The sequence below is a fragment of the Hakea prostrata genome, chromosome 2 (assembly GCF_041222555.1).
Source record: "Hakea prostrata isolate BN-2017 chromosome 2, UWA_Hpros_2, whole genome shotgun sequence".
NCBI lineage: Eukaryota > Viridiplantae > Streptophyta > Magnoliopsida > Proteales > Proteaceae > Hakea > Hakea prostrata.
This window is the reverse complement of record NC_142601.1, coordinates 42,554,580-42,576,332: the sequence shown is the minus strand read 5'-3', so window position 1 is coordinate 42,576,332 and position 21,753 is coordinate 42,554,580. Positions and strand designations below refer to the sequence as shown.

General features: G+C 37.9%; 1 long non-coding RNA gene across 3 annotated transcripts; it reads right to left on the bottom strand.

Annotated features, from left to right (window-relative positions):
• Positions 1 to 550: 550 nt before the first annotated feature.
• Positions 551 to 14,458, bottom strand: LOC149024392 (uncharacterized). 3 transcript variants are annotated; one of them, XR_016171639.1, is made up of 8 exons: positions 13,697 to 14,458; positions 12,887 to 13,001; positions 12,241 to 12,344; positions 12,072 to 12,132; positions 10,821 to 10,941; positions 1,936 to 2,044; positions 1,733 to 1,828; positions 551 to 891 (listed from the first exon to the last, which is right to left on the bottom strand). It is a non-coding gene; the product is annotated as an uncharacterized LOC149024392 (long non-coding RNA). The 3 variants fall into 3 exon arrangements; XR_016171638.1 differs by having other exon boundaries at positions 12,887 to 14,458; XR_016171640.1 differs by having other exon boundaries at positions 1,733 to 1,821; positions 12,887 to 14,458.
• Between the last annotated feature and the right edge of the window lie 7,295 nt (positions 14,459 to 21,753).

Sequence of the window (21,753 nt, the reverse complement as noted above, 5' to 3'; positions counted from 1 at the left end):
TTGATATGTGGCGGTTTATAAAACCGTCACAAATCCGACGCGAAATCCACCGCAGCCATTTAGTCTCGGCGGTAATAGGTACCGCGCGTGTAAGTCGAAATTAGTGGCGGTTTTATAAAACCGCCACTATTAATATGCATATGCCGGCGGTATATACCGCCGCTACTTGAATGTGTAAGAGGATGACTAAGGCTTCCTTAGTGGCGGTTTTTTATTTACAGCCACTAATTATACCAATTTTGTGGCGGTCAGGTTAAATACAGCCACTAATTATACCAATTTTGTGTCGGTCAGGTTAAATACAGCCACTAAATGTCAATAATTAGTGACGGTTATTCCCAAAACCGCCACCATTAATACGTAAGATAGTGACGACAAGTCAATGAACGACACAATTTATTTTCTTTTTAGTGGCGGTTGTATAAAAACCGCCACTAATTACGTCCGAATTCTATATAAATACCCTTGTGAATTTCTATCATTAGTGGCGGTTTTTTGTTACCGCCACCAATTACGTTATTTTTTTTTTTTTTAAAAAATCCCTATATTTTCTTTTATATTACATTTATCCCTGAAAGACCATACAAATACATGAATACAAAGAAAATTCAAAAAAGCTAACAATATTCAAAGAACACAATTTAAGAAAAATAAATACAATACATATTAATCAAGTCAACAAAAACTACATGTTGTACTCTACTTGATGTTACATGTTAATATAAACACCAATAAGAGAAGAAGAAAAATGGCACAAAAAGGAATAATCCAATCACATTTCGAGGTTGCAACAGCTAGATCTTGTCTTCACTCTCTCTGCAAGGCTAAGCAGCCACTCTTTTTCTTCAGTACCAAAACTTAACACAGGAGGCGGGTCCACGAGCTAACCATCTACATAGTAAGGAGCAGCATTTAGAATACAATTTAACATTCATTGAGGACAGCCAGATGATTTCTTCACTTGATAACAAACAAACACATGCTGCAATTAGATTGGAAAGATATAACCAATTAACATTTGAGGGACTTATAAAATATCCTGCTACTTGGTAGTAGAAGGTTTTAAACACAAAAAAATTGATGATGATCTGAACCATTATATAACCAAACTATGTAAGGGGCTTTGTATAGCTCTATCAATGCCAATTCCTCAATTCCTGTCTACTTATCAAGTCTGCCTCTCAACCCCAAGAGAGCAGCTCCGGGATCACTTGAGATCAGATGCAGCAAACCAACTTGATATTCCAACTGCACAAATGCCTTCGATTTCATCAGTTGATTCTTGACTACGTCAAATGCCGGTTTCACTTCAAATTGGTCGTAGTCAATGGCTCAAAATCAGTTTGATTCGACCCACTATCAAAGAAGAGAGAAGGCTATACAAAGCCCCTTTTTTTTCCGTCCAAAACAAAGCCCCTGTTTGATCAATCTTGACCTAAAAGTTCTATTTGTAGGGCTAAATCCCTCCTGAAACCAAGTAATCTCAAGTGTCCATAAAATCCATGTGGTCATCCCTGAGAAATTAGAAAGACATCCACGAATACCAATCCATAAGCTGAAATCGTCTAACATCTCGCAAGAATAAAATCTAAACACCAGTTCAACTTGCACATAGCAGCATATAGAGATAAACATGAACTCAGCTAATGAAAGCTTCAATTTCCTGATTGGAGAACATGTGAAAGCCTGAAGAAAGGAACCTGACAAAAGATATAAGCAAAGCAGAATTCACCTTCACATCTTTTGCATCACTGATAGCTCCATTATCAGCTAAGGTGGCTTGCTGAGGGGCCATGCTCAACAAAGAGGTCATAGCTGCTTCTGTAGCCTATGACAAAAAGTCATTCTCATAAGGATTATTATTTTTAACCTATGTCTTTGGTATAGGAATGTTACATATTAATGGAGAGAGAGAGAGAGAGAGAGAGAGAGGACCTTGAAACTTTATAAACTGTATAACCCATCAGGACAATGGAGTTATGGTGGAAGTTTGGTGACAGATTTGGTGGAACTCAACACTCCAATTTCCTTCTCAAAAGCAGCCCTGCATGAAAAGAGAAAATCCAAAAATTTCAAATTATAAAATTACAAAAGCACTTGATAGAGTCACCAACTCAGATCTGAAACTCAGTCACAGCATGTTGGAACAGCTTAAAACCACCTTAGAACAGCTTAAAGTTGGCACTCTAGGGTTTCAACCACTTAATGGTCCATAACTTAAGTGGACTGAAACCTTCATTATTCATAAATTTAATTTCTGGGTTTTCCACTGCAATTGGAGTTGCAGATCTCCATGATAGCAATAGCCATTACTTATTCTATTTTAGTCACCATAGTTTTACCCGAAGACCGCCTCAGATTCATTCTCACTCTATTAACATCAATCTTACCTGTTAGTGTAAGTTTAATAATCAGATGGGTGAGACTCCTATTCAGATGTGCAAGAGCCAGAAGAGACATGTCCATAACCATAAACAGAAATGGCTTATTCCCATTAGTTTCTATTTATGCAGATTATGTAAGTACACCTACACTGTTTCAGACTGCATAGTTTATCACATATGCATGATTTTGCCAAAAGATCATCAGAATGTGTTCAAAAAGAATAAATTTCTGTTTCTATAAACTTGAACAAGCAAGCTTCTTGAAGTCCATTGCCTTTCTTGTCAAAAACTTGACCAGCTAGCTAGCAGAGGCTACAAAAGCATTATAAGCAGGAGAGAAATCACACAATGACAGCGAAAACTTGGAATTGGAATTCCACCCTGTAAAACGTAGACGTTTTTGCTTCTCAGAAATCAATCGAACCAAACAAGAGAAAAAGGTGTTGGCTTTTGTTGACTGATGATCGGCTGTAATGAAACAAGGAGAGAGTGCAAATGGGTTTGTCAAGAAACCAATGGCTGTCTTTATAACATTGTTTTTGTCAACAATTTAAAGCACCCTAGCACTTTTGTTTTTGTCAACAATTCAGAATGGAAGAATCAAATATATGATGAAATCAAAGGAAATTAAGACTTTAGTGGGCCAGCTAGGTGTTGGAACCAGAGAATTCTTTTCCACTGCCGCCGATCAACAATGGGACTACTATAGTGGGTCTTCAAGTTCCAATGGTGCAATCAATATTGCAGCTCCCATTGCTGCTCCACTTGTAATGTCTGCTTGCAATTTTTAGGTTCTTGTAGTTAGTTCCCTCTGGGGTGCATATCTGGGTTTTCTAGGAGGGGAAAATTACAGCAACTTATCTTGGTTTGAGGTACTGTTGACCAACTAATTAAACAATCTTGGAAATAGATGCAGAATTCGTCATTCGATCAAATACCATACCTTGTTTGAGAAAGGCCACTGCATTCCTGAACTCTTCATGGAAGCTAAAGATTAAAAAACACAAAGGAAACTAAATCAGTTGGGTAAGTATCAGAACAAATCAAACATGAAATAGCGAAAATAACAGAACCCATTTCAAATCTTGATCTGACTTACCAAGAAGCTAAATCAAATCTGAAGATAAGAGCAAATACGAGGTATAGGGTGGTCAAGGGATTGGATCCTTGGAACCCATCATATATACGAGGATCAAAATGGACATAAAGACATAATAATAATAAATAATAAAGTAGAAAAAGGGGGCAATCTTGAAAGATTAATTTGTTTAACATAAACATCAAAACAAATAAGGAAAAGAACGCAAGATTCTTCACGTGAATATTATATCTCCAAAAAGATCCACAAGAACAATAGTTCTATTAAAAATAAAAACCACATGAAAAGTAATTCATCCAATAATTGTTAATATGGAAGATAGAGCGTGTGGCAATGCCAACACCAAAAATTCTGACCAAGAGACCTATTCCCTGCAATGAAAATGCACCAATTAGTAAAATAAAGCAACTAATAAATTAATTTATGCAAGTTACATAAGCACAAAAAGTAATGATGAATAATGTCTTACCAAACAAGAACTGTGAGTACTTACTTATGTGCAACCTACACTCCTATTTAACTTGACTAGCTGTTGGTCAATTACAACATAATTAAAAGTTAATTTTCAAATCAATTATACCTACTTAGTTCTTAGCTAAATTTTATGTAGGTAAAATGAAACATAATGGTTTATCATTACCTAATTCAGAATTCTTGTCCAATATCAATTTTGTTAATAACTCCAATTTCTCCTGCATTGCATCATACTTTTGAGCATTTAATTTCCTTTCTTCTTCTCTTTGTCTCTTTTCCTCTTCTCTTTGCCTCTTTTCCTCTTCTCTTTCTTGTTCAACTTGTTGGAGTTTCTTACTCAACTCTGCAAGTTTACCATCCAACTCCTTGTTTTGTTGAGTTTTTGTTAGCCCTAAAACTTTTGGACTTACTCCCGCTCCTAACAAACGTACCCGACCATGGGTATCTGGTCCCAAATGAGTGGTGAAGATACTTTCTAAGACTGGAACGTCATTTCGATTCTCTTCAGGCAAATTAGCCAACTCTTCATTTATCGCTCTCTGATCATTAAACATTTCTCAACCAAGTTAGCCCACTAAGACTCCAATATCATATCATATCATTCATGCAGACATTAATCTGATACATAAATGCATACCATTATTTCAGCTAGTTGGATCAGCGAGTTTGATCCTTCCTTGTATGTGTCTCGAAAAACATCTCTATCCTTGTAGGGTCCAAACCTTCAGATGCTCCTTTTTCTAAAGAAATCCAACAAAAAATAAATAAATAAATAAACAAAGATAAAAATGTTAACTAATAATTTGCATACATGTTCACATAATTTAAATAGTGAATTTCATAAACTCCTTCATGCGAAATCTTTGTGCATAACTTCTTCGACCACAAGTATGAGTCATCTTTTGGAGCTTTCTGATGTCAGTATTAACATGACGCATCTTCTGCATAATAACAAAACAATTAAAAGATTAACATTGTATAACATTGACTCTTACTTATAAAATGTATGTTCACAATAATGACTTCTTACCGTGTTCTTTTCACTATTCCATATGTCTATAAGTTCTTTCCATTGATCTAATGGAACCACCGCTGGACAATTATTGATTGCATCATCAATACTACCAACATCATCATAAAACTCTTTTCTTAGTTCCCTTTTAAAGGCCTTCCATTGCAGCCCCATTTTGACAAATACCCATTTCTTACCCAAAACATCCACTTGATATTTCTTCGGAAAATAATTATTTATCAAAGGAACATCTTAATTGTAAATACTAATGTAGATAGATTGTTAATTATTTTACCTGCATTTTATTCCATAACGCTTCCTTGTAGTGATGGGTACTTTCCTCCAATCGTCTAGTTATAGGGGAGGTTCGCACTTCTTACCTCTGTCCCTAGGTAAGTAATAAACTCCTACTAGCCATCCTCCCTTGTCCATATACATTAACTATGACTTGCTTTATTTCATTCAGCCATCCTTCGCTCTTCAAAGACACTTTGACCCCTCTTGTGACGTTTCCCTACAATTGAATTCCAATATATGAAAAACAAATCAAAGGCACATAATTCAAATAATTAAAATTATAAGCATATCAAAGCATCCTCACTCGAGTTGTTGAAGTGCTTGAAGAAGGGCAGAATCCCTGGATCCATTAAAAGTCACAAGTGAAACACTACCAAGAAAACCTTAGATGTATAACATTATATTATCATTGACATCAATTACAACATAATGAGAACTATAAGACATTCAAATAGCAGCAACTGATGATGGTGATTGAGTTGTATCACAGACAAATTTGAATATGATATCTTGCACACTGCTTGGAACTTGGAAAATGAAATACTAGGAAGTAACTACTTACACTAAACAACCAACTTGTAGTTCAACACCTCATCTATTCTATTTATTGGGTTTGTATTGAGCAACTCCACGGGTGTCAACTATTATTCCATCCACTCTTCCTTGTCCAATTGGCTGGATCACCACACCATTTGTCCTATTTTACTATTTAAGGTTGTTGGTATGTTTGACTTGTATCTTCATGACATCACCTTCCATATCATAATTATCACGTCTGATGATTTTAAGCACCAACCATCGCCTCGGGTCCTCTCCTTGCTCTACTTTGTGGGAACACTGGGTCATCCATCTCATTTTTGCGATGCATCATATTATTGACAAGGGTAACCCATATCATCTTTCTTCACTCCTCTCTCAATGTCAGCCCATCCCGATAAACACTCAGTTTGCTGTTTCTATCTCAATACTTCCTTCGTATGCCTATGCGACATTTCCTTCAATGCCTTGGGTCTTTACTACTGCACACTTGAGTTACCCTTTACCGCACCACTATTCTGGTTCTTCGCTCTTTTCCTTCTTAGTGTGAAACCTTATACCATTATATGTAACCTTAGCTTTTGTATACCCAACTTGGACCATTAGCCAACCATCTAATGTTGTTGGTACCTCTTCCCCACGTTGGCATAGATGATCAACCTCGCAATACAATTATTTGTTATTTGTATAATTAACTTACAATTAATCTATTAGAACTATCTACCATTAGATCATTATACTTACTTGGTCTCTAAACCACTTTGGAATGATTCTCTGTACTTTCAATCTAGCTTGCTCCGTCTTTATGACCCATCTTTCTTTTAAGTTCTTGAGATGTTGCCTATAAAATATAATATTAATAGTCATATCACTCAATATAATCATTAATATGAAAGTTATAATAAGTACTTATGCACTTACTCTCTCGTCTTAATGCCATCTTGAATCATACATATCGATGAACCTATTATTCTTTTGGTTCTAGCCAGCATTGAGCTTCCCAGTGGTCTACCGCTGAACCGACTTTCTTTTCCTTTTCCCATCATCATTATTCCTTATTGGACGATTTACCATTGATTCCACACCTCCCAATACCTGAACAAGATCACATTCTCTCATGTATCCTTGTGCATGGAACCTTCGCCCTCTTTCCCTGGTCTTTAGTCTTTTGTTAAATCTATTCATACATATACTATTTATTCCACATTCTCTAGTTAGTTTAGAGATTAGATATTATCTTGTTATTATCTAACCTTTCGATACATCCATCTTGTCTTGTCCACCTCTGCTTCCGTGGTATGATGAGAGATGTACCATTACATCAGAATGATGGAGGAAATCCTCTCAGTTGGCGTGTTTCCATACTTGATTCAAGTTTCTTAAGTCTTCCTTTACCACTTTGACACAACACTTAAGGCCACTTTGCATCTTCACCCTCTGCTTTGGCTTTTTCTTCCAGGTATTTTCATGACTGACATCTGACTCTTTGTACCAAATATTCCTCTCTTTAACATTCCCCTGGTATTCTGCTACCATCTGTACTTTTTCCCTTTAGGTAGTGCAACTGTCTTTGTCTTCCTTTGACACTTCTCAGGTATCACTTTTATTAGTCCTCCCCTCAATCATTTTGGATGAGAGCTCCTTCCCATTTCTTTCATCTGCCTTTTGTTCCTTAGTTTTATCTTTAATGCCCAACTGTATATATGTTGTCACTACATTCTTTTCTATATGCATTACATCTAGTTTCATTTCTTTCCTTGGTATTGATACTTTTTTCTTCCACTCTGGCTGGATTTTGCTACTCCTCTTTTTCTCTTTTTGCCATCTTTTCCCAGGATCCTTCCTGCATCACACCCTCCATTGGTTTGCCCAAACTCCGGGGTTGGTCATCCCTATCTCTGTTGATCCATTAAACATCTCTTATCTTTTCGATTTATGTTTGGGGAAGGAACCCTGCCTAGTACATACTTCCCACCATGTTTTACCGTCACTCTTTGCTCTTGCACGGCAGCTGCCCTTTTGTGCTCCCCTGTGTTGCATTCTAATCATTTTGGTCCCGCTGCCCATCTGACTCTTTCTTATATGCATCTTTCCCCCAGTTTCCCACTTCTTTCACTCATCTATTGGTTGTCCATCATATCATTACCGGCTCTTTGGGTCCAGGATCACTGTCACAGCTTTTTTCTGCCTCCTGTCTTTTCCCTCCCTTCTTCTTTTACCACTTCTCAAACTGTTGATCCATCACTTCCACCTCTCTTCCTGGTCTTCACTTGTGTTCTCTTCTTCTCTTTCGCTTCTCTCTGACCTTTTCCATCATCTCTGTCCCTTATGCCCCTCGTGTTTTCATGCTGTTATCTCTCTCTTGTTTTAATGCTTTTTTTCTTACTTTTTTTTCGTCTTCTTTGCCCTTTTACACTGATTTAGCTTGGATGCCTCCTTCCATTCCTCATCTGGCTGCTCTTTTTTATAGTAACCCTGGTTCTTATTTCTTCTTTCCTCATTATGACTTTGGTGGCTTATCTTCAGTGCTTTCTTTAATATCCACATAGATGACTTATCACTCCACTTCGGCTTTTTATGTATGTTGACATGCACTTGGTGATTCCTTGCATCCATATTTTCATCTCTCATCTTCACCATCTTTCATTTATCTATCATTACTTACATCCATGTGCTTCCCCCACTCCTCCGGCTATTTCCCCAGTTGTTTGCCTGCATCTGTACTGTCTGCATGTTATCATATCTTTCTTCTTCACTTTCGTTTTTCTTCTTCAACATTTACTTGTTGTTGTCTTCTTCACTTTACCTTGTTGTCTTCTTCACTTTGCAAATTCTTCCCCATGGAACCCAATTGTTTTCCATATATTCCATCACATATCATGTTCTACTTTCACCCTTTCTTCTCGTTTTGCTTTTACCGCTCCCTTCTCCAGTAGTACTTGTGTGCAAATCCAATTGTTTGCCCCTTTATATTTCAATTTTTCCTATCCTCCTGTTGTTAATCCTGCCTATCCATTTATGAAACTAGCATAAATATGATCTCTCTTGTTATGGACTCTGTATCTTACTTTATCTTGCATTCATTGGCTTGTTACTTCCGGCCCTTGTTTCTCTTTTTTCACTCTTTCTGTTTCTAAGCAGTTTCTCAAGTATAAAAACAATTTTTATAAATGATGCAAGAACAACGACATTAAGAACGACGACTTTATCCAAAAAGCTCTCAAATCTTAGCTCTTCTCTCATCTCTTGGAACAAATCGATGGTGGGAACTAAAGAGGAGGAAAACAAATCTTACCCTTTGGAAAGAAGAAATGAGAAAATTGGTTCATACTAGAAAGTGACTCTGTAAGCACCAATTACAGATTTGGAAATTCATGAGGCAGGTGCACGTATTGGAGCATACAAAGCATTAGGCCCTAATGGGTTTTCAGGTATCTGTTTTCATAGATCTTGGGTACATGCGAGTCTGACATAGTCAAATTTGTCAAAGATTTCTTTATGATTGATAGCTTCTCCACTGCTCTAAATCATACATACATCACATTAGTTCCTAAAGTTGATTCTCCAAACTCAGTTGGGGACTTCAGACCTACAGGATTATGTAATGTTTACTATAAAGTTATTTCCAAGGTTATCATAAGTATGCTTAAACCTTTGCTCAAGAATCTAATCTCATTTCATCATAATGGATTCCTTCAAGGTCGACACATTCATATTGTTTGGTTGGCTTTTCTTATTTATTTTAAAGAATATAATCTAACAATTCTCAGAATGCACGCTGGACATTGAAGATCATAAAATTTTTGAAGTGTCTACCAGATGCTGAGATTTCTTGATGCTATATATAACGTTACAAAAGATGTCAATTTCAAAGTAAAAGAACATAATGATTATCAGATTTATGGTTTCCTCCCACATTTCTGTATGATTCTATGTTCTTTATACTTGCCCCTAGATAAAAGGGGGTACTCACTCAAGTTTGGAAACAGTCTCACTGAGAAAGAAGCATGGGTAAGGCTGCATCACTGCATGGGTAAGTTTATTATAACTGTTGGGAAAAAAATGCAAATAAGTGCTCCCAATCCAAGATCTGTAGGGGTACATGTGTTATTAGGTGTTAAAATTATTCTACATGTATATTTGGTAGTAAATGGTAATTACCATTAGTATTGTAATCAGTTGGTTTAGGTTATCTCCTTGGTTGTAATACTCAGTTTGCTAAGCTGATAGTGTTACAATAGCAAATATTTATATGAATACTGTCAGTCCCAGTAACATTTAAAAAATATTTCCACTAACCAAACTAGCACTTTGGTTTACAAGTAGTAACTAATTTTAGTTCATTATTTAAAATTCAGTGTGTGTCTGTGTGGTGTTCCCCACATCCTTCTAACCATTTCCTCAAGTACTTTAAAGTAGTAAGCAGAAAATAAATTTCAATAAGTTTTATAAATCCATACAGGCAAGTCTTTTAGATGCCTTTGTAAATGCTACTTTCCCTTTCCCTTTTTATCCACCATGTAATACATTTGATTAGTATTGAGACCATCCAAGCAAGTTCAGACTATATCCATTACAATCACCACAATCAGTTAAGAGAGTCAAGAAAATCAAACTCTCTGTTACTGTCTAACTAAGTTCAGAATAAGGTAATTACAGTGATCATAAATCAATGTAGGAGAAACAAAACAACATTATGGGGGATGTTCTCAAAGAAGTACAAAAGCATAACATATTCTGATTTCTATCCTTTCAATACGCATTTTTTGTATCTTTCTAATTAAGTCATAATGCATGTGTAGCTCCTAATTTTTTACTTCCCCTCTGAAGCCCAATCCTCATACACCTTGTGAGATGAAACATTCCCTCACTCTCTGTGGGTTTCCCCTAGACATCGTTCTAAAGGGAATGTGCTAAAGGGATAATTTTTCTTTTGAAAAAGAAGAAATTTCCATACAAATTTCAAACAATAAGAATTGAGATAACTCTGCTGCAAAATAGGAAGAGGGATTCATACCTGAGCCACTTCTTTTCGAAGAAAATTCTTTTCTTTTTCAGAATTCTTCAGATTCTCCTTCGTTCTTGCTCTTGCTATTCCCTCCCCGAAGTCTCCTTGAAGATGTTCTTCCTAATCAAGGCTGTAAATAGGTGGCTGTTTCAATGCCAAATTGTTGACTTTACTAGTACAACTCAACCAAGACCAAAACCACTCTAAACAATGTGAAACGTGCTACAGGTTTTGGACTTCCTAGTTGCAATGGCTGATTTGGCTTTTCCTGCCACACTGGTCCCTCATCAGTTACCTTGTTGCAGTGGCTGAGTTGGGTTTTCGTGTTATACTGGTCCCTCATCAATCCTTCATTAATACAAAAGGAAACAAGAGAAACTCTATTCAAAGTGCAGCCTCTTCAAGCATGTCAAAGGATCCAGACTCCGAATGAGAGCCCTTCTTGGGTCCTCAAAGATCATTCAGCCAAAACCCAAGAGCCAAGTTTAACACACCCCCCCCCCCCCCCCAAAAAAAAAAAAACAAAAAACAAAAAACCAAGAGCCAACTCTCACTTTAACTAGATTAGATTCCTTCTGTAATCCAAGGTTTGGGACTTAAGGTCCAGTTGCTGTGTCAGAAGGTAACTGATGCACAAAAAAGAAAACGCCAGAGCTGAGCAAATTAGCTGTGCTAGCATGCTATCAAGTAACAAGGCAACTGTTTATGGGTCTACTCTTTAAGGCTTCAATCGACTTTCTTTCTTCCCTTTAAATTCTTTTTGGTTTTGATGGGCAGCAATGTCTGGCAGTCGGGAGACTGTTACAGAGAATCGTCCCACATGTATACTAGACAACGAAAAAGAACCAAACACTCAAACGGCCACCACTATGGCAACAGACAATAATAAAAAGGTAAAATGGAGCACACTTGATCCAACTTTCTTAAAAAATTAGGGTTCATTCCCTTCTTTGAATGCCTAGGGCTCTAATGTGAGTAGAGTCCCCACAACATTTAAAAAAGGAATCGGCACTCACAAGACACACCTTCAAGTAAAGATTTTTACATCAAATGGCATTTGACAATGCACCACATTTCGTTACAATAAGGGAAAAGGGCCTCTAAGAAAATAACTTCCATGGTTGGGTGGGAGTGCAATCAAATTCATATAAACCTTACTCAGAAACTTAAGTTTTGCAAATTCAGAAATTATAGCATTAACAGAGAAGGCCTCTAAGAAAAGAAACTCCACGGTTGGGTGGGTGAGGAAATCGATTTTACCTGTCCAACTCAACCAAAACAAATCACAACAACAAGCAGCAAGGAATTGCAAAATCTGATTCTGCATTCCATAAACAAGTTTACGTTTATGAGCAAACATAATATTATTTAAAAAAAAAAAAAAAACGAGAAAAGAAAACGCTGCTGAAAGATGAAAGCTAAAACTCACACTGCTTCGGTTGAGCTCATAGAATCGGAAGGGGATGAGGTGCAATGCGGTAAGATGAAAGGCAGAGGGCGTCAGAGGAAGCCGAGATTAAGGCCACAAAATATCTGCGAAGCACATTACAGGATGAATTCCCTATAATAGAAAGCATCAATAGAAAAAAAAGAACTCTTAGAGAGACAAAGAATCAGAGAATCTCTTTTTTTATCACTTTTCCACTCTCTCCACCTCACTTTTACTCACCTCTAGTTAACCCAAAGTGGGAAGGAATCATCCATTCATCTCTGTTGCTTTCCATCTCATGTTAACATAACTACACTCTGCCCCTCTGTTCTTCTTTTTCTTACAGTTCCCAAATCTGAATTTGATTTCTAAAAACAGATCAACACTCTGCCCTCTGTTCTTTTTCTTACAGTTCCAAATTTGAATTTGAATTTCTAAAACTTTTCTGAAATCCATCACTAGGGATGACCCTTTAATTGCTTCTCTTTGTTAAATGCATAATATGAGCTAAACTAGAAATAAAAATTGTTAAACAACTAACAACCCAATAAACATATTTTTTCATGAACTGGATAAGGTTTAGAATATTCCAACTTTCAAATTAACAACCCTTTAATTAAATATCATGTCACTAATAGACACTTACTTCCCTAATCCCTCCTTCTCCTCCAGCTTTGAGTGCTTGAATGAACAAAAGAACCAACTCATGCCGTGTTCATCACCTACTAAATGGCATACCACACACCCCAAATCTTTGGTATCTGCTCACGTGTCACCATGTGAATTCTTATAATTAGAACCCAAAATTAAATTAACAAACCTTAATAACGAAAAAGATGGAACACCTTATTTAACAATCTGGTTCTGTAATTATCTATACATACTCAACAGCATATGTACCTTTTCATGCACTATACATGGTCTTGTTTCAATTATAAAGTTGTGAAGTGTTTCAATTTCCCTCAAGTTCTAGAATGAGAACACTGAGAAAACCAGTAATTGTTTACCAAGGCTATTGGAAACACTTCACAACTTCAGGTTGTCATAGACCTGCTTAGGGATTTCAAAACTCAAAGTGATTTTCCAATCCAATGATCAATCAATTAATAAACTACAGGCAAACAGCATTAGAGAATCCAAACAATGGTATTTGTTACTACCTAGCTCCACGATGCACACAAGCCAAACCAGAGTAAACATTCAAGTATGACAGATTAATCTAACAAAAAAAACCACAAAACCTACTTCAATCGCAAAGGATGACAGACTAATCTAACAAGTTTTGTATGCGAAAGTAAAAACGAAGATGTAATGCCTCATTTATAGATATAAATAGGGGAAACAAGTGTAAACAAAAGAAATAAACGGCAGATCAATCGAGGAGAAAAGAAAATGAAGCAACAGATAATATCTAAATAGATCTAAGAAATAACACAAAGAATAGGACACACCGTACCTGCAAAAGTAAGTAATTTAACCAAATATTTTCCTTCTCCTTTTGAACAAATTCGAAAACCAGAGCAGCGACTGGTTCTGCGAAAAACTCTATCGCACTCTTTCTCTATCGTTCTCTGGTTGTCTCGTTTTCCAGTCTCTAGGTTAATAGTGAAGGCTCGCAGACGATGCAAAGCATCCCTTTCGTACCCCAGCGACAAACAAATAAATCGATGTACCAACAACAAACAAATCACCGTCTTCGTCAAGTAAAGAAATAGTGCGAGGGCGAAGAGAGACAGAAGCGACCGAAATCGTGCGAGGCGAGCTGAGAGGATGAGACGAAGAGACACAGAAGAGGCAGATGGCAAAGTTTTTCAGAGCTATTTATTTGGATTCTGGAGAACAAGAAAACTACTTGAAATTGAAGTTGAATGGACTCAAGAGGGTTGGTGTGTAGATCTGAAGAGTAATGGCAGCTTCTGCATCTTCAAATCTTCTCCCTTCTCTCTTCTTCTTCCTTGAAGAAAAACCCAAAATCTCTCTCATGGCATGCTCCTCTCTTCAACATCTTCAATGTGACAGTCGCCACTCCTCACCGTCGAGGTCAGACTAAGGTCCTTGTCGCAGAGAAGCTAGGTGAGGCTGGACTCGAGCTCTTGAAGGGTTTTGCCAATATCGATTCTTCCTATAACTTGACCCAAGAGTCGTGAAGTGTTCGAGAGTCTGAAAATCGAAACTCAAAATACTAAAAAATAGGCGCGGGGTTGGGCGGGAGGAGTGAGGAAGAGCGGGCGGTAAAATCTAGGTTACTCGCAGCGGTTCTATAAAATCGCTGCTATATTCACATTCAGTGGCGTTAGAAATACAAAAGCCACTAATATTTAGATATTCAGCGGCGTTATTTACCGAAACGCCCCTAAAATCTTAATAGTTACCAGCGGTTTTAAAAAACCACCACTAAAACCCTAATTCTTTCGGCCACCCATCCCAATCGGGAATGGGCGGTGGTTTTCTTATACTTAGTGGCGGTTTACCAGAAAATGTCGCTAAATATACATTATTAGTGGCGGTTTACCAAAAACAGCCACTAATTAAAAGTCACTAATTCTGCTTTTTCTTGTAGTGGTTCATTCATGCCAGTTTACATATAACTGTATCCTTAAGAGAGTTTTTATATATAATTTCAAAATAAGATGGAGCTTCATCTTGATCATAATGAGATGCAAACTCTTTACTTTTAATTAGTATATTCTCGTACCTGTAAATATTTATTCTATGTATCAAAAAATATTTATTCCATGTATCGATCATTCCATCACATCTCTCATATTTGGTGTGGTGCTAAGGAAAGATTTTCTTTTGTGATATTTATGCAAGCATGACCTAAATAATTGCCAATGAACCCATGACAAATAATTGACAAAAAAGTTGGAAAAATAATAGTTATGAATTATGAATAATATTAATGTTTTTTTTTATGGAATATGAGGTTTACCATTGCTGGTGTTTTTCCTGCTGGGAGGATTTCCCCATATTGGTTGAATAATATTAATGTTTTTATGGAATATGAGGTTCACCAGCAGGAAGCGACACAATATCCTCTTGGGAAGAAGGTAATTGTAATCACAACTTTTGACAAACCTAGATACCTGGAACCTCTAGCTAGAAGGTCACCCTTTAAGTTCTCTGATCTATCAACAAACAAACATCACAACAAAAGAGCTAATATTCTGAAAGAAAGTACAACAGCTCCAATCTAAGCATTAGAGATGCCGTTATGCTCAGAAGTGCTGAATATTTACAATCTGAATTCACCAAAATATTCCCAATTCCAATCATGACAGCAACTTGTAGGATTTCCCTAATAGCTTCGAGCTCAACTTGAGCTGAAGATGAGGCCCAACTTGCTTTCACTTTTTCTGCAATGAAACTTCCATCAAGAGCCCAAATGATGCCAGCTCTGCCTCCTTTCCTTGTTGATTCATCCCATGATCCATCTGTGCAGGCTTAACAAAATGCTCTGGTCTAGCTGACTTCCAGCTTGCTGTTGGTTTCCACATGTTGTTTCTTGATCTGTTCTTTCTCCCCTTGAGGCTTGGTTAGCTGAAGTAATGCCTTCTGTCATCTTGTAATACCCTCATATCACCTAGCAAGTTATTAAACAGAGTCATGGATTGTATAAACATGGATATAAACCTGAGAATATATATTCATTTCTTGCTTTCGAGATAACTCAAACTAATAGACTACACATTGAATGCACCCAAGCTAGGTTTTCAAAATGGGCAAACTAGATTGCAATAAAATCCCACCAATTAAATATGTCACTACCTATGAACTGAATTGTGTCCAGTTGGAGAGGTGAAGCTCTTCAACACATTTGTGCATGATTGCGTTTAAAAAGTGTATGCACCCACTGATTCATATGCAGATTTACATCTAAGGCACAGGGATGTACTATTCCCACCTTTTTCAAATAAATTCCAACCTGTTGACAGCGCATTATGTCATGCTTTCCAAAGGAAGGATTTCACCTTTGGCAGAGTTTTAATTTGCCAGATTTTCCTCCTGTTAAATTAAATCAATAAAATGAATAGTTTTAGATCATTTACCTTAGTGATTTTCTGCAATGGATTTAGACACGGGAGGTGCCTCTTTGCGTTCCCTTTCTCTTCTTTCAGCTTGTGAACTCTATAAGTTATTTTTACGCTTCCAAATCGGCGAACCACAATGATGGAGGTTCAGGATTAGCTTAGAGAATTCGTAGAGCATGGGAGAGTATTCTTAATCATGTGTTTTTATTTGGTTTTCCATCCCTCTATTTATAATGTTTTCCCTCAACCCTAATTCCTTAATTAGGGTTTTCCTTAGACTCATCTTAGAAAGGGAATATTAGAGTCTTCTTTAGACTCAATTAAATAGAGGTGTAGTCGTCTTAGACTACATGACCATCTTGCCACCACCTATGGCGCAAATTGTAGTGGGACTCGCCCACTAATATTAACATCTTCCACTCGCTACAAGGTGGCGGAGTTATCCAAATGCTCTCATAAACTCTAATCCTTTCAATGCGGAAATGGAACGTGCGACCTAAGAGATTTATATAAGGTAGGAGTGCTATATCAAATCTCCATCTAACCAACATAGCACATCACTCGAAAATTATCTCATTATACCCTAAACAATTCAATTATACCCAGTTCCACATTCTCGATCCCTCATATTGAGCAATAGTGATGTACTCATGACTTTGTCCAATGACAAGTCACCCGGGCAATGAGTCATATCATTGATGGGTTTAGAATGAAAAGTTTTCCCATAGCTCTCATGTCATTTGGATTATCCCCAACTGCGTTCCTAGTCTTGCCCTGCGAGACCGCATCATCCATGATCCTAAGGAACAAGCTAAAGTAGCATCATTGGGTGTCCTCTTCTTGGCATAGTCTAAAGTAAAGGGTACAAGTAAGATCAACAAAATGTGATCCTGATGGCTCACACAATGACGAAACAGGGATCCATTCAATCACTCTCATCATCGGTCGACTTCAGCACATGCAACAAACATGCATGCTATGGCATAACTCCCACTGATATGGGCATGTCACAAAAGAAAAAATACGGCATACGAATCTTGGTTCAGTCGCTACTTAAAGCGCCTAACCTGATTCTTCTACAATCAGTCACACATTGACCAATTATAAAAGTTTCACATTCGGCTACAATCCAGGCAACATAGAAATGTGATGATTCTATGTACGACCATTAGCTCTCATCTTAGTTCCAACTAAGGCGCCTGACATTGGTTTGAAAGCCCCCTAAAGCCTTACAAACCCTTAGGCTCATCTTGCTCGCTATCTACAAGCACCAAGGTGAATTATCCGTGTGAGTGGGTTAATTCCATGCCTGGTGACATCTTCATAAATATATACTAACTCACTGCATCATATCATCTACATGTGAGAACAGGTTGAGACTTCTCAAAAGTCTTCTAAGCCAAACTGCCTCTTGAACAACAGCTGAGCATGCAACATACTCAGCCTCCATCGGGGCAAAGCAATGCAAGTTTGCTTCTTACTGCTCCAAGTAACAGCTCCACCTCCAAGGATGAAAAAAATATAACCTGAGGTAGACTTTCACTCGTCCTGATCACTTCCCCAGTTAGCATCTAGGTGACCTCTCAACCTCAAATCTGAACCACTATATGTGAGCACGAGATTTGTCGTCTCATGAAGGTAAAAGAAAATCCTTTTCACTGCCTACCAATGGGTAAGTCATGGGTTACTCTGGTAATGACTGACCATCCCAACAACATTGCAGATATCTGGGCGCGTGTATATCATCTCGTACATCAGACTACCAACCGCAGAAGCATAGGGTACTCTTGACATTTGATTTTTTTTTTCTTCTTCACTCTTAGGGCATTTATCTATGCTCAGTCTGCACGTTTTGTCCATTGATGTGTCAATGGGCTTAGAATTTTTCATATGGAATCGTTCAAGAACTTTCTCTAAATAAGTTTGTTGAGACAAACAAGAAAGTTCTTTGAGCAATTCCTCAGTATCTTGATGCCTAACACAAAATTGGCTTTGCCCATGTCCTTCATCTCAAATGTGAAGGACAACCACTCTTTAGTGGCGACAATCATGTCAATGTCATTTCCTGCTAAAATGATATCATCGACATATAAAGAGAACTAAGAATCCTTTCTTGGACCGTTTTATATACACACAATGATCTTCTTAAACCACGTTAAAGCCATTAGAATTTACGGCATGATGAAATCTAAAATGCCATTGTCTGGATGCTTGTTTGAGGCCATAAATGGAACGTTTAAGGCGGCAAACTTTGCGCTCATGTCCCTTGGACTCAAAACCCACTGGTTGATCCATATAGATCTCTTCGTCCAATTCTTCGTTGAGAAATGCCGTTTTAACGTCTATTTGAAAGAGTTCAAGATCTAGTCTTGCCACAGGGGAGAATGTCTCATCATAGTCCACACCCTCTTTTTGGGTGTAGCCTTTCGCCACAAGTCATGCCTTATATTTGTCAATTGATCCATCCGCCTTATGCTTAACCTTAAGAACCCATTTGTTCCCAATAGTTTTGCAATTAGGTGGAGGATCAACTAACTCCCATACTTGGTTCTTTTCCATAGAACTCAACTCATCTTCTATAGCAGCCAACCATTTGTCTTTAGCATGTGATGATTGCGCTTCCTTTAAGGATGCAGGCTCCTCCTCATCAGCTAAGGCACACAAAAAAGGGCAGCCCCTTCAATCTTGAATCAACAATGGGGAATATGTCTTGTTGTGCTTCTACGTGCATTGAGATCACAATCGTTTATGGGTGTTGTGTCCCCACTAGGTACACTCCCACTAGGTTCACAGTCTGCATTCGTGCTCCCACTTGGTGCATTATGACCAATATCTTCTCTGGTGACTAAAGGATGTGTTCTTTCCCCACCCTCGCCAAGAGGATTTGGTATGCTGTGATCCTCCTCTATCTCATAGAGGTCAAGATCTTTATGCGCATCAGATAAACTAGGATAATTTGCTTCTAGAAACTCGACATCTCGTGACTCAATCTTAGTCAGACCTCCACTAGGGTGTTCACCATACATAACGTATCCCTTAGAGCTATTAGGATACCTCACAAAGATGCATTTCTTAGCTTTAGGACCTTACTTCCCGTATTTATGGGAAGAGGTGTGAACATACCCAGCACAACCCCATGGTCGTAAATGTCCTAGAGCAGGCTTTGTATCTTTCCATAGCTCATAGGTGTAGATGGTATTGACTGAGATTACTCTATTCAGGATATAGGCTGCAGTCTGAAGTGCATCTCCCCAAAACTAATTGGGAGGTTTATTTACGCCATCATGGACCTAACCATGTCCAATAGAATTCTATTCCTTCTTTCTGCTACACCATTTTGTTGTGGAGTGTTAGGAGTAGTTAATTGTCTCACAATTCTTTTTTCTTTACTCAATTCTTTAAATTGTTCAGATAAATATTCGCGTCCACTGTCAGTTCGCAGAAATTTTAAATTCCTGCCTAATTGATTCTCAACCTCTGTCACAAAGCGTTTGAAACAATCTAATGCTTCAGACGGTGAGCGATCAAATAAACGTAACCATATCGCGAATGATCATCTATAGAAGTGAGGAAATAGGAGGCTCCATGTCTTGCCTTAACATTCATGGGTCCACAGATGTCATAGTGTACTAACTCTAATGGTTGAGTTGATTTGGGTGCCTTTTCAAAAGGCTTCCGATGAGCCTTTCCAGCCAGACAAGGTTCACATATGGGCAGGTCTACTTTAGCGAGTGAGCCTAAAAGGCCAACTTTAGTTAACCGTGACATCCTGTCCTTCCCAATGTGACATAATCTAGAATGTCATTTTACAGATTCTATATTACTGTCAACAATTAAAGAAGAAGAATTAGATATAATCGGAATCAAATCTAATTTAAAAAATCCATTGTCAAGAATGCAGTGGTCCCATATGGCCCCTTCAAATAACAAATCCAAAGCACTGTTGGAAAAATTGAAAGAATATCCAAACTTAAAAGTGCTGAAACCGAAACTAAATTATGCATTATGTCTGATACATAGAGTACATCATGGAGGATCAATGTGTGGCCCGTTCGTAAGCTATGTTGGACTGATCCAATGCCTTGAACATCAATGTTGGCGCCGTTTCCTACGTAAATTCTATGCACTCCTAATGACACTTTGCTATAATTTATGAAACTGTCTCTTTCCCGTGTGACGTTCTTGGTTGCTCATGTATCAACAATCCAATCTGATTGTGTTAAGGCAACCAAAACATGTGTACTCACAAAAGTACAAGGAAAAGATAAAGATGGTACCTTCTTTGACTTAGTGCAATCACGAGCAAAGTGTCCCTTCTTTTGGCAGTTGTAGCACGTTATTTTGGACATGTCTTTCTTACCCCCATGCTTTCCACGTTTCTGTTTGACCATTCCCTCCCTAGGTGCCAAGTTCCTGGTATCCTCCTGATTCCCTCTTTTAAGTCCTTTACATTTGGGCCATTTGCCCTTACGTGTACTTGCCTGAGCAACAAGAGCAGTTGTGCAAGTTGCCTCTAGGCGCTCCGCTTCCATCTCAAGGTGTTGAACTAGATCAACATAAGTCTTGATGCTCTCAAGATGAGCAAGTACTTGTTTCATTGGTGCCCAGGAATAAGGTAAGGTCATAATCAAGGCCTGGATCTATTGCTCATCAGAAAGGTCATGTCCAACATCTTTTAATTTGCGGACCATTTCTTTGACAGTTCTGATGTGCTCAGTCATTTTATCCTTGGGGTCCATTCAGTACATCTCAAACTTGAGGATCATACCTCGCAGTCTAGTTGTGGATGTACCACCAAAGCACGCCTTCAGCTCGTCCCACATGGACTTAGCTGTAGGGAAAACCTCATATTCCCCTTGTAGGTCATCTTGCATGGCACTTAGCACGAAAAACCTCGCGCTTCGGTCTTTCTTAACCCAAACATCATACAGATCCTTATCTCTACGAGACTGGGTAGTCTCTTTTCCCAAAGGAGGATTGGTCGGTACAGTCAGGTAAAATGCTCCATGCTATCTTGGTCATTAAGGTAGTACTGGACTTTCCGTTGCCACTTCTTAAAGTTCTCATGACCGAGAAGTTTCTCACACATGAGAAGGTCAGCAATCATGTTTTTAGAGGCCATTGAGACTACATCTAGAGTTCGGAATTTAGAGGCCATTGAGACTACATCTAGAGTTCGGAAAAAAGACAGTTAATATATTTTTCACCACCCATTGGAATTTTCAAATTAATTATCCTTAATCCATACTGTGGTGTCAATCATCTAACATTGTTCGATGTCAAACCCCACAAAAAATGTATTGAGAATAATTAATTTAAATTATTCCGAAAAGTATACATCGGAGGAATGGGCATCTCTTATCACATAATTACACTATACATACGGGTGTGCATGGGTCCCACCAGAGGAACCCAAAGTTTTGTACTTCTAATGACACATCGAGTCAGTACAAGATTGTGATGCGCAGTGTGTTGGCAACCC